At 41.0% G+C, this 12,803-nt stretch overlaps 1 long non-coding RNA gene across 1 annotated transcript in view; it reads left to right on the plus strand.

Moving 5' to 3' along the window:
* The first annotated feature begins 841 nt into the window (after positions 1–841).
* LOC125640100 (uncharacterized) overlaps positions 842–12,803 on the plus strand; it is a 183,913-nt gene continuing 171,951 nt past the window's right edge. Inside the window, exon 1 of the long non-coding RNA XR_007357689.2 lies at positions 842–1,073. This is a non-coding gene — a long non-coding RNA (uncharacterized LOC125640100). The remainder of the gene's footprint in view (positions 1,074–12,803) is intronic.

Consider the following 12,803-nt stretch of genomic DNA (forward strand, 5'->3'; position numbering starts at 1 on the left):
ACAGTGCCTAAGTGACTTAGGAGCATAACGTTCTTTAAAAGTCATATGTGTCCCTAAGTCACTTCTAATAATAGCTATTATATTAGCTTTTATAACAGCATAATAGGGCAAATCCACACCCCAGCACTAGTATCTTGGCTGGGTGCTAGGGAGATCCATGGGGGAGGGGGGTCAATTATTACAATGATGAGAGCTACAGAAATCCCTCAGATAGACACAATGAGAAAAAGAAGGAATTCTCCTCTTGATACCTCGGTCTGGCAGAGGAGCTACTATGCTGAGGCTTCTCCATCCCACTGACTAGCGCAGACCTAACTCATTCCTGCCCCTCTCCAAATATGCCGTCTGATGAATTTACTGCTCAGCGAACCCGCACTGAACTGAGCTCTGTGCCGCATTGGGATGTACACCACCAACACTGTTTGGGTAAATCACATTCCCAGCTTTTGCAGGGGAAAGACCCCTGCACACACCTCCCAGGTTGCAGTGCAGGATTTACCCCAATGTGCACAATTAACAGAATGCATCCCAATCTGAATCAAACAGGGCAACTGCTTGCATTGGGTATAGCTATTTGGATTTGAGTTAGGAATTTCCTTAACAAAAACCTCGTCCTGGAATTATTATTTAAATAAAAAGCTCTAATCCTTCAATATGAAAACATTCCCCCCTTCCCCCCACTGGTTCCTCCATCTCCAGAATCAATATGAAGGCAACGATTTTTGTGGCTTTGTTGTCATGGAAACCATTTCTCCAGTCTGATGTGCCTTAAAGGGTTTTCAGACCTCTTCTTGTCAGCAATTATCATTCTGTCCTACATGCCGAATATTCTGCCTTTTAATTTCATGCTGTGAACCTTACTCCATTTGTGAATGAAGTCTGCCCGAGTACAGCCAAAACAAAATGCCAGACCGCTCTAGTCAGACCACTGAAATAAAAGGTACACACACTCCTTCCTCTGAGTAAATACTGAACCAAATGGCCCAGAACGGTGGCAAGGGGCCTCATGCTGCTGCAGGTGCTGTCTTCCAGATAAGATGTAAAACTGCAGACCCTGACATACTTGGAGTACTGTGAGTAAAGAACATTTGTTAGCTATTACTTCTACTTGCATTTTCTTTCTCTTCCTGTCCTATGGTTTGTTGTTGTTATTGTAGTACAGAGAAAGGCTGGTTTTGAGTTTAAGGCACAGGATTAGGGTCCCGAGCCAGCAAGGATTACGCACATAAACAAAGGCAGCAGGATCTGGCCCAGGAGTCTGGAGATCTGCATTCTGGGAAAAAGACTTCTTGGGTGACCTTGGGTAAGTCTCTGAGCTTCTCTGTGCCTCAGTTTCTCCCCATATCACCTGGGGATAATACTTTACTGGTAAGGGTAGAGCTGGACAAATAACGGCTTTTTTTGGTTTGTTGACTATTTAGAAAAGTGAAGAAAAATATTATTTCAGGGCAATTAAAACATTTAGTTTTGAATAAATCCACGTTGACCATTTTCAGACATGTTTGGTTTTGTTAAAAATAAATCGAAAGAAATTTTGAAATGAAAAGTTCTTTCAAACTGAAAAAATCAAAATATTTTGATTTTTGTAAGCATTGCTTTTTGCTTGTTTGTTTTCTAAACAAACAAATCAGTGACACTGACGTGAATTTGTTAAACATTTCAATGTTACTGAATTTGCATTTTTGCCAAAATTTGCCCAAAATAACTTCAGCCAAAAAATCCACTCAGTTCTAGTTGAGAGGCTGAGACAGTGTGAAACACTGTGACATCAGATGGAACGTTTTATTTAGATGTCAGTGTGTTATTAGCTATTATTGGTATTATAATATTGCAGTGCATTAAGTAGCTGTCATGTCAGAGGTAACTGTACATTTTATTGGTAGTTGGTATGATTCCTTTTTAAGTCATAGAGCCAAATTCAGAGGTAATGTGGCAGCTGCCTAAAGGATTTAGGAGCACAAGTGTCATTGAAAGTGTCAATAGGACTTTTGCAAGTTTCCCTATAAATGGCAGTAAACATCAGAAAGGCAGCTCACAGCAGTGTAAGTCAATGTAAGCGGGTATTAGTTACGTATCAAGAGGGCAAAAATAAGAGTTATTACTAGAAAAAGTAACCAGCAGGAGGATATAAGAAGTTGCCAGATGTTGTAAGATGAAATGGGGAAGGGGGAAGAGGGCTGCTTTATCTTTTAGTCTCCCTTGGTTTCTTTTCATGCTAATGCCCCACTTTCCTTCAAGACTAACCTACTAATTATCAATACTAATTTACATACAGATGAATCTGGTAAAATGCATTATCTTCCAACATGACAGGTGCCATATACATGCAATATAAATGCAAGAAGATTCCTTTATTGCCTCATTAGTAATGTGTGCCTGACAGGTTGTGGATTCAAAGAGCTTGTTTGATAGAAAAATATATTGTGTGCATTGCATATTACACTGAGAACTTTGTTGTACAGCAGTGACCATACAATAAAATGAACAGTTACTTTTAATTCTTTCCCTTTTTGCTTAGATTGCATAATTGTCAATTACATTTTTCTATAGATTGTCCAGTAATTGGCAGAATACACCAGTCTAAACTTATGTGTTCCTGTGAACAGAACTGATGTTTGAGGAACAAAATACCTGATTATTCAATGTGCTTTTGCTCCACACTCCCGGAGGAAACTCATACACACATTGGTAGTTTCTGTGTAATTAAAAGTCAGCTAATAAGGCCAACTCTGTAATTTGTGTCTCCTTTTTTAAGTTGAAGTCAAACTGTCAAAAATGCCTAATTGATTTAGGAGCCTAAATCTCACTGAAGGTCAATTACATAAGTAACTTTTGAAAATAGGTCTTAGGGGTTTTGAAAAATTTATCCTGGCTCTTTGCTATACAGTACAAGTTAATCAAACAGGCATGGCTAACCAAAGGGAGGGTAGCAGGGTGTGAACAGGGAATGAGCAAGCTAGCATTTCTACTGAATAGACACTATTTCATTTCACCAGGATGTCTTTTAAAGCTCCCAATGATGCTTTTTAATTTTAAAATGTCAGATTAGGCACCTCTCTTTTTTCCAATGAGTGCCTTGATTTACAGAATGGTTTTATAATCAGAAATCCTATGCTTTTATATAAACATTGATCACTGTGCATCCCCAAAGCTGGATTCCCATTGAAGAACCTTTTACAGTCCCATGTTACTATTTGGTATCATGAAGATGCCTATTCTCCTAGGCCTGGGAGGCCATTTATCACAGTAAGTGATGGCCCTAGCTGCTAAGTCCCAATTCAGCAAACCATCCTTATCCAGAAAAGCACGTAACCATGTGTTTGTCTTGAAGTACATGCTTAACTCCCACTGAGGTGCTTAAGTTCGTTCCTGAATGGGGATGGATTGAAGCATGTGCCTAAGTGCTTTGCTGAATCAGTGCCCTAGTGACTAGAGCCCTACAAGAGGATGCTACTACAGTATTCCTATTACTGTCCCACAGCAAATGCTGCTTTTAAAATGATTACTAGTGCTCAGTTCCTGTCCCACCAAGAAGCAGGTTTCTCATAAATTCCCATGTAATTAAACAGTGTTTTTAATTTAACAGAAAAGAAAATTAGCTTTTCCTTAAAGGTAATTGCCAATGAGTAATTGCTGGTTTGAAAGCTATCTAAGCTGCAATGTTTCTCATGGATGAAAGAGTGGCACCGATAGCATTCCACACACCCGGTCCCTAGCAGCACTGAGCAAAAGCCATGGGACTTCACAAAACTGGGCAGCTATGGCTGATGTCGGTGAATGCTGGGATGATTGGGGATTCTGGGTTACATGGGTGGGTGCTAGGTTGGTGCTAGAAGGTGGTTGGGGTGGATGGTTAGGTGGCGGGGTGCCAGGATATCTGGGGTACTGTTGCTGGGTGCCTAGGAGGATGAGAAAGAAGATGGCAATCAGCTGGGCACAGGATAGAGGAGCTTGAGGCCAGTACTGTGCCCCCTTCTGCCCTGCTTCCATCAGCTGCCTCTGCCTGCTCTGCTCTGCTGCTGTCTCCTCCTCCCCTGGCTGCCTGCAGAGCAGGCACTGCAATGGGGAGAAGTAGCCACAGGGCCATTCTTGCAGCCCAGCCTGATGCAGGAGGATTCAGCTGGGCTGTGGGGAGGCAAGACGCATTGTCAGATGAATGAGTGTCAGGCAAGATTCATGAAACTCGGCTGCTGTGAAACCATCCTAGAGAGAAGCCTACAGCACTCCCTGAGCAGCAGCTGGAATCCTTCCTATCATATCCTTCTCCTGGGGATGAGATAGACACATACCGCTGTAATTTACAGACAACAAGGACTCAGGAAACCTTGTTGTTAGGACAATTCACCATTTGGTGAGTGCCTCAGATATACCTGCAGTGCAGGATGTGGGACATAATAATGCGCACCTTAATGTGAAAGATTCATTTGCTTGCTAATCCACCATTTCATGCTTATGTTGGGAGTATCGTACATCTGCTCTCCATGAATTTCAGATAACTACATGCAGCAGATAGATTTTGGAAGTTCATCCCTACAGGATGAATTCCACTGGGTATTCAAATTCTTTTAACAAATACTAAGTCCAAGGCTCCAGGAATGTAATTTGAGAGTTCCAGAGGGGGAGTATTACACTGCACTACATACCAGGTACAGATAACCGAAGCCTGATTCCCTTTAGCCTGCATTCACACCACTGCACAGGGAGGGCATTCTGAGTGAGTAGCATTTGCATTGGTGTAAACAATTGCCTGAAATGCAACTGGGCCCATGAATGCAGTACTCCAGCAGAGCAATGTTGGTGGAGGGGGATGGTAGTTTTGATTTTTTGCAGAGGCTGCTGCTAGCATCTAAAAACATACGTTATTCCACTTAGGACCCAGTAACTAGAGTCGATGGGAGTTTCACCCATGTTGGATGCATGATAGGCCCTTATTTATGCTATGCATGTGGCCTTCAGGTAGCAGGGCAAATAGAATAGCTCAGTTAAAGCGTTGACTGCAACAACGGTCCCTAAGGTGATGACAGAAACACTCGCAAGCCACGATCTTTCGGAGTTATTGGCAAGTGCTAGTTAGTCTTTTTTAATTTTTTGGCTGTTGGTGCCTTTTTCTCCCATTTGTTTAAAAAATAGTGTCACTTGTGGAAAACTCATAGGCCCCGGTCCTACAAACGCTTTGTGCCTGTACTTCTCTTTACAGACAGGAACAGTGCCCTTGACTTCAACAGAACTCACTGCATCCATGCATGTGCATTGGTGTTTGCAAGAGCAGGGCTTGAGTCTCTTTAAAGTGCAATCTCTCTCTGTACTTTTATTAATTTTGTTCATTTCTTATGTTTCTTATGACACAAAAATCAACAAAGCTTTTCCAGTGTACTATGTCACTCAGGGAGCTTGTTCCCCTCCTGCTGTGGGATGGCCTGCCTTTGCAGCAGAAGAGGTCCAGTGCTGACAGTACATATATCACAAGTTTCCTCATGGAAGAGACCAGGCGGCGGAGGTAATATCTTTCATTGTACCAACATCTGTTGAGAGACAAGCTTTCAAGCTTACCCAGAGCTATTAACTCACCCTCCTGGTCTTGCTAATACCCTGACACCAACAGAGTTACAACAACTGCGCGTATAATTTTTCTCACTGACAGTCTGATGGCTTTTGTGTACCATGCCTTTAGGGAATTACATTCTGCCTTCCCAAATTTCTGCTGTGCTTTCAGCTACATTGGAAGTTTTTCCCTCCTGCTCTTAAAACAGTTGCTTGACATTGACAGGCATTATTAAATAGCTGCTGTATTCCATCCCGGTCATGGGTGAAGTATTCCCTTTTCATATCATCATTATTTATAGTGCCTAAGGTATACATAATCCCTCCGTAAAATTGTAAAAAAGCCTTGAGGCCTGCTAAAAGGTGTATCATCAATGTCTATTTAAAACAATAAGAAGTCACTCTGGAGGACATTTGTACCCAAGACTGATACCTTTTTAAAGGAGGTCATTTTGGGCCAAAACTACATGATAATCCCCTAATTAATGCTTTGATAGGAAAGAAAAGATCCTTGAAGTTGCTATGAGCTGGACAGTACTTTAATTGTATAAAAAACATGGCCCCAAAATATAGAAAATCAGGAATTTTCCATTAATTAATTTATTTATTATAATAAATAAGGTTGACGTTCTCCCCTATGTTTTTTTCTCTGAATGCTTAAAACACATTTCATGTCCCCTTGCATGGAACTAATTATAGGAATGGGGCTTTAATTATGCACAAGAGTTTGGGGTTTCTTTGATTTCAAACTCTGATTTATTTTCAATCTAATTTCTTCGTACTTCACTTGAGAGAATGGGCCTGATTGGATCTCCCTTACAGTGATATAAATGAGGAATTACTCCATTGAAGTTCATAGAGATGCACTGGTATAAAACCAGTGTGAGATCTACATTGGGCCCATTAACTTTCCCACTAGCTTCATCTCTCTGAGACTTATAGACAATGAGAGCATGAAAACTTAGGATAGATGAAAGGTTAGCCTCTGGATCAGCACATGACCGCTAGGTTATGGAATGCTTTGAAATACAAACACTGTCATGAGAGATATAAAACATGCCACTTCCCAGGAGGAAAAGGAGAGGAGATGGCAAACATAGGTGGCTAGTGCTCCACAGAGAAGATAAAGTCTGTGTGGCTCACATCCCCTGTTATTTTCAGGGAGAGGATGATTACAATTTGCATTCTTCTCAGCCAACATCTGCTGCCAGCACTGCTCAACAGTCCTTGTATTTACTTTGTATTTTACCTCTGAATGTTGCTTGATGACATTTCCTTCCCAAAGCCTTGCAGTAGCGAATCCATTCCCAAGCCAAGAAGTATGCTGACTTGCAGCTTTTGAATCTACCCCTCACACAGCTAGTGTCCAATCATTTCCTTGGGCAGGCACCCTTGCATCATCATGCTCATGGAACCGATACCTCTGCCTATGTGGGGTTCTCTAGGTCAGAAAATATATTCACCTGGGTGTTATGCTGACCGGAGTAGTTCATGACCGAGAATGCCAGCCTCAGGGCAGACTGTGAAGAACCAGGGCAGAGAACCCAAACTGATGGTGTGTTCTATAATTAGATGTCATCAACCCAAATACACATGTGAACTCCTAAATTAGATGGTGAAGGAACAGGCCTAGAGGCAGCGGGACCAGCACTGTCCATCAAGCTGGTCAGGAAAAGGAAGGCACATTTGGAAATCAACCTAGCAATGTCCTGGCCAAGGGCCCATTTCCCCTCTTTCCCCAGCCTTCTCCTCCAAAGGGCTCCCTGTCCCAGGATTGGGCCTCACCCCTGGAGGGCATCAGCCCTTGGGGAACACTGTGGCCACTGGCTGCTCCCCCTAAACTAGGTTGTGCATGTGGGATTCCATTGCATTTGGCTGGAGGCTGCTCCAGGGAACCAACACCAGTGACGGTGCCCAGGCACAGGGCTCTCTTAAGCCTCTGAACTAAGGGGAAAGCACAAGTGCTGGGTCCCCCATGCTCAGTTTCTCTTGTTAGGAACAAAAGGATTCCTAGAAAGGGTGTCGGTTCACTACTAAATGGAAATGGCAGAACTGTCAATAAAATGCAGATAAGGCAGATGTGTTGAATAAATATTTCTGTCTTGTATTTGGGGAAAAGCCAGCTGATGAAAAAGTTTCAATTCCAACAATCCCTCAGGAGGTTGTTAAACAAGAGCTACTCTAAGTTAGACATTTTAAAATCAGCATCCAAAAGTTTTAAAAGAGCCAGCTGGGGAACTCTCTGGACCATTCATGCCAATTCCCAATAAGTCTTTGAAGACTTGAAAATTCCAGAGGACTGGAGGAAAGCCAATATTGGTCCAATATTTAAAAAGGGTAAACAAGGTGACCTGGGTCATCATGGGCCTGTCAGTCTGACATCGATCCAGGGGAAAATAATGAAATGGCTGATACCAGACTCTATTAAAAAGGAATTAAAGAAAGTGATATAATTAATGCCAAATCACATGGCTTTATAGAACACAGATCTTGTCAAACTATTTTTTTGGCTGATAGAGGTAATATTGTTTATTTAATATAGTGAGACTCCTGTAAGATATTTGACTTGGTACCACTTGACATTTTGATTAAGAAACTAGAATGATAGAAAAATCAACACCGTGCATATTATGTGGATTAAAAACTGATTAATCGAAAGGCCTTAAGATGTAATTACAAACAAATGCCATGAAGCCCCTCTCTTCCCCCTCTTCCACACTTCCTGACTAGCGCATGGTAACACCTTGAGTTAGTGGAGAAGAGCACATATTGTAGGCTTACATGAATAAAATACTTTGAGATCCTCCAGGACATAAAGGTGTTCTATAGATTCAAGGCTGTGTGTTTTGTTGTTCTTTTAAATGGTGCTTGATATATTTCCATTGAAATAGTCTTATTTCCATTCAAACTGCATTTTTGTTGGACTAATCTGTGGACATACATTTTGCATTTTCTGTCAGCAGCTGAAGACATGTTCCTGGGGACTAATCTATGTTCTTCCCTCATTTACTTAAACTAGCAGCAAATTCTGGAATGTTGAGATCAAATCACTGTTTCTAGGGCAAGGGGCCGAGAAGCCAGGCAAGGCCGCTGGAGCTTTTGTTTTTGTGCATTGTTTTCCATACCCACCCTTAATACTTCTTGCTTGCATAGGGTAATTAGATACAGATGTTGTTTGTTTATCCATTTGCCTTTTATTTTTGCTCAGTATGTTCTGATGAACTTCCTTTTGTTAGTCACATTTTCTCAGTCATTAAGCATCAGTTTCCAAGCTAGCCTGGAATTTATTTACTTATACACTCAAACACAAATGAAGAAATGTAGAAAGAACTTCCTCGCACACCTTTCCAGGAGTGCAAGTGATTTCACCTTATGATTGTTTGGTATTTATGCTGCTGCCGAGAACCGAGATATTGAGGTTACCCAGGAGCACACTGCTACTGAAATGCCCAGTGACCTCTGTTCCTCAGACATTTTCAATCACAGGGCATCACAATGGATAGGAAAGTTAGGTCAGTCGAAGTATACAACAAAAATCAATAATGAATAATGCTCTGGGATTACTGGACTAGTGTCTGGCCAACCACTCCAGTTGCACTGCATGGCTCATGAAGTGCAAAGAAGCCAAAAAGACTCCCTAATGTGGCAGCGGAGGATTTGTCCACATTAGGGAGCTCTCAGCTGCTGCACAACCAGTGTAGATGACTGTACACAAACACCCTCCTTACTCCACTCAAGCATAGGGGGCATGTCAGGGAAGGAAGGGATTGTAGACAACAGAGCAAACTGTCCCCTGGTAATCCATGGCTGACATACTAGTCCCTGGGTGGCAGGTACAAGCAGGGGTGTCTTAGAGCAGCCCTGAGGGTTTGGGGTGAGTCTAGATACCATGCCTCTCACAGGACAAGTTTTACAAGCACTAAGGGTTGATACAAAGCTTACGGAATTCTATGCAAATCAATGGGCACCGGATCAAGCCCTTCGCAACTCTATTAGAAAAAGGGCACCATCAAATTACTACAAACACTGGAAGCTGAACAGAGGAGATGTAATGTAATCTATGTGTATATGTTGTAGATCTCTATTGGTGACTGGGTTTTGTTCCTCACACCACAAAGCAAGTGGTCATCCAACAAATATAAGCTGGGAGACCATCCTTGCAGTCATTGGTTACAGGCAGTACTGAAAAAGAGTGATGGGTGTACAGACACTGGAACATCGTAGATAAACTAGCTGCAAACATTTAATATCATGTGAGTGTTTGATTTCCTTTACGAACAGTGGCTGGAAATGGGAAGAATACAAAGGTTCTACCCACTCAAAGGAAATCAGCTGGCAGGCAAATATTGTGATACTCGAAAGGAAGAGCGGAAAAAAGCAGGAGGCTGCATTTCGGAAAGAATGATAACTGGTTGAAAAGGCCGCATTTTTTTTTTTTTGGCTAATGTAAACAGCACACTGTGTATGAAGAAGATAGTAGGAATCTGCACGCAAACCTGCAGCATGGCTAAGTGCAAGCACATGTAGTAACAGATTCAATTTAACTATGGCTGCCACGCTTTGGCAGCAGCAGGCAACTATGTGGAATGCTAAATAGCAAAGCAAAGAGTTTATGAAAAGGAAAATTCAAAAGGACAGAACAAATTGCAGCTTGATGAGGAAGGACATGATGGGGTAAACTTTCCATTAGCAAAAATGGGAACTGCTTGTCTAAATCTGCACACACTGAGCCAGAAGTGTCTAAGGAAAGAAATGCTATTTATAATCGTGTTTTCCCAGAAGAGGTAAATACACTGAGGTGGGAAAAAACAGTTAAAAAGAAAAGTCAAAAGAGAACCTGCTTAATTTCCTGTGTGACATATTCTTCCAAAAGAAGAGAGAGCCTCAAAAGACGGGAGAAGAATCTTGAACTGTAAATCTAAGTAAGGAAAACTTGTTAGCCTAATGATTCAAATCATCCACTTGCTGGAAAATTTTGATGTATAAGACAAAACAAAAAAGACTTCACTCTTATGAAACAGAACTTACTTTAAACATGTTTCAACTGGATAGTGCACCAACAGCACACCCCATTTGTGAGCTAGCACATCATTTGGCTTGCAAATGGTTCATTAGAGTAGTGGCAAAGAGATGCAAAAGAAGTGGCATTCAGCACTGTGCAATGGTTTAAAGCTATGCTGGGAATAGCTAGCACCCTATGTTGCTAAAACAAAGCTCAACAAGGGCACTTGAAGTCCTGTTTAAGGCCCTGATTCAGGAAAGCATCTCTATTCAGCACAGTGCTTAAGCACATGCTTAAAGTTAAGCATATGTTTAAGTACTATCCTGAATCTGGGCCTAATTCTACCACAATGGGGTAGCACACTGGCAAAAGCACACTGTAGATGGAGCAAAACTGGGTTAGACTATGGCTTTAATTTCTCCAATAAAGTTACATATATAGAATCATTGAATTCCTTTGTGAAATCTGACTTGGTCTTTGTTTCTTTCAGTACACAAGAATCTATGGCTTTGTCTCTATTTGCTTATCTCTATGCATGTTCCTGTTGGAGATTCCCCAAACTATTATATCTCCTTTCTTCATCCCTTATCCCAGGGTGGTTCAAATACGGTGTATTTATAAAGAGTGAATAATAGGTTAATGTGCTACTTTGTGTTCCCTTTAGTGTCACTCACTATTACATGTGACTGTTAGTACTGTTAGCAACCTAATACAGTTCAGGTCAATGAGCCATTTAGTGAAAGCCAGTTTTCCCATTTGCTGAATTGATGAATTAGTCTCCACCATTTAGCGCTCCTTGTTTGCGTTGGAAGCATGCCAGTTTGGGATCCAGGTCCTGATAGTTTCTTTGGCATATGTATTTTATGGCTTAGAAAACATATTCCAGTGAGAAGTGCATTTAAGATGTCCAGGCAAGCACTGTTATAACTGTCAAATACCATTCAGTATCCTGGGAAATTTTGCTTGCTGATCCAAGCTGGTTCTCCATCTAGAAAACTTCTCAAACTACCATGCAAAGTCATTTTATAATTAATATCCAATATATGCCTTCTCCTCAATTCAACTCTCCTCCATTTTTGCCCCTTGCGCTTCTCCTTTCCCTAGGACACTCCTTCCCTTTCTTCTGCTTCTCTGCCTCACCAGTGGAAATACAACTCCCTTTGGGGGGAGGGAGGGGAAGAACATTCCTTAATATCAGTTTTAGAAGAAATCTTCAAAAATGTTTTGTTTTTTTTTAAAAGGGCTCTTACTAATAAATTATCAAAAGAATTCTCCACACTGAAGGTTAATACCAGCTTGGTGTCAAGGGGAAGGAGAAAAGTCTATTATATTAAATAAACTCTTGGGAAATATCGAAGAGCCAAATTGCCACACATGAAATTTTTTTTTCCAAGCTAGACAGAAGCTGATATTTGAGAATTCTGAAGTGGCATTGCTGGACTCCCAACTGGAATCAGATTTAAACATTTTGAATCATCTCTCTCTCTCTCCCTCATAAAGACATCAAACACTTACAAAATGTTTTGACCTACAGGCTGGAGCTGTAGTGACCCCAGTGTCCTACCAACCCATCCAGTCACAGGGTGTATTATTGGTGTGACCTTTTTATTAAAATAATTTGTTTTCATTGCCAAAAAACCTGACCTTTATTTTAAGTGGTTTAAATTCACCAAGTCTAAAGGTAATCTCCCTGAATTCCTCTTTAATTCCCAGTTAAACATTATGAACTAATAGCAGTAAGGTAGAGAGTATATATCTGCAATTGAGAGTAAAACACATTACAGAGCTGTGATAATTATCAAAAAATCAAGCATATTAAACCTAATTTAGTCAGAGTTAAGGTCAAAATTAAAATAAATCTAAACATATTAGGGTATGAAAATGCTATATTAAGGCACCCAAACATCTTTAACTTCACCCTATATCTTTTAAGTCATATTAGCTTTGCTTTTTGGTTCTCTTTTCATATTTCCCTTCCCTCCTCACTACAGGACCAGCCATCTGCATATTCATCTTCCCAGTAATTTTAATACAAGGAGAGGTACCAAAAGTGAAACAATTTCAAGCTAACTTAAATAAACAAGACTAACACCAACTCTCTGCCCTCCTCCTCCATTTCTCCCTCCCCCCAAAAAACCCCAAAACAAAAAACCCACCAGGAGTGTCTTTATCCTCTGGGGTATGAATAAGATTTTGTCTGATCCATTATCCTGAAAGACATAAAAATTTGGCCCTATATGTCTTAACATGCTTATTTTGT

This window comes from Caretta caretta, chromosome 7 (genome assembly GCF_965140235.1).
Source record: "Caretta caretta isolate rCarCar2 chromosome 7, rCarCar1.hap1, whole genome shotgun sequence".
Classification (NCBI taxonomy): Eukaryota; Metazoa; Chordata; order Testudines; family Cheloniidae; genus Caretta; species Caretta caretta.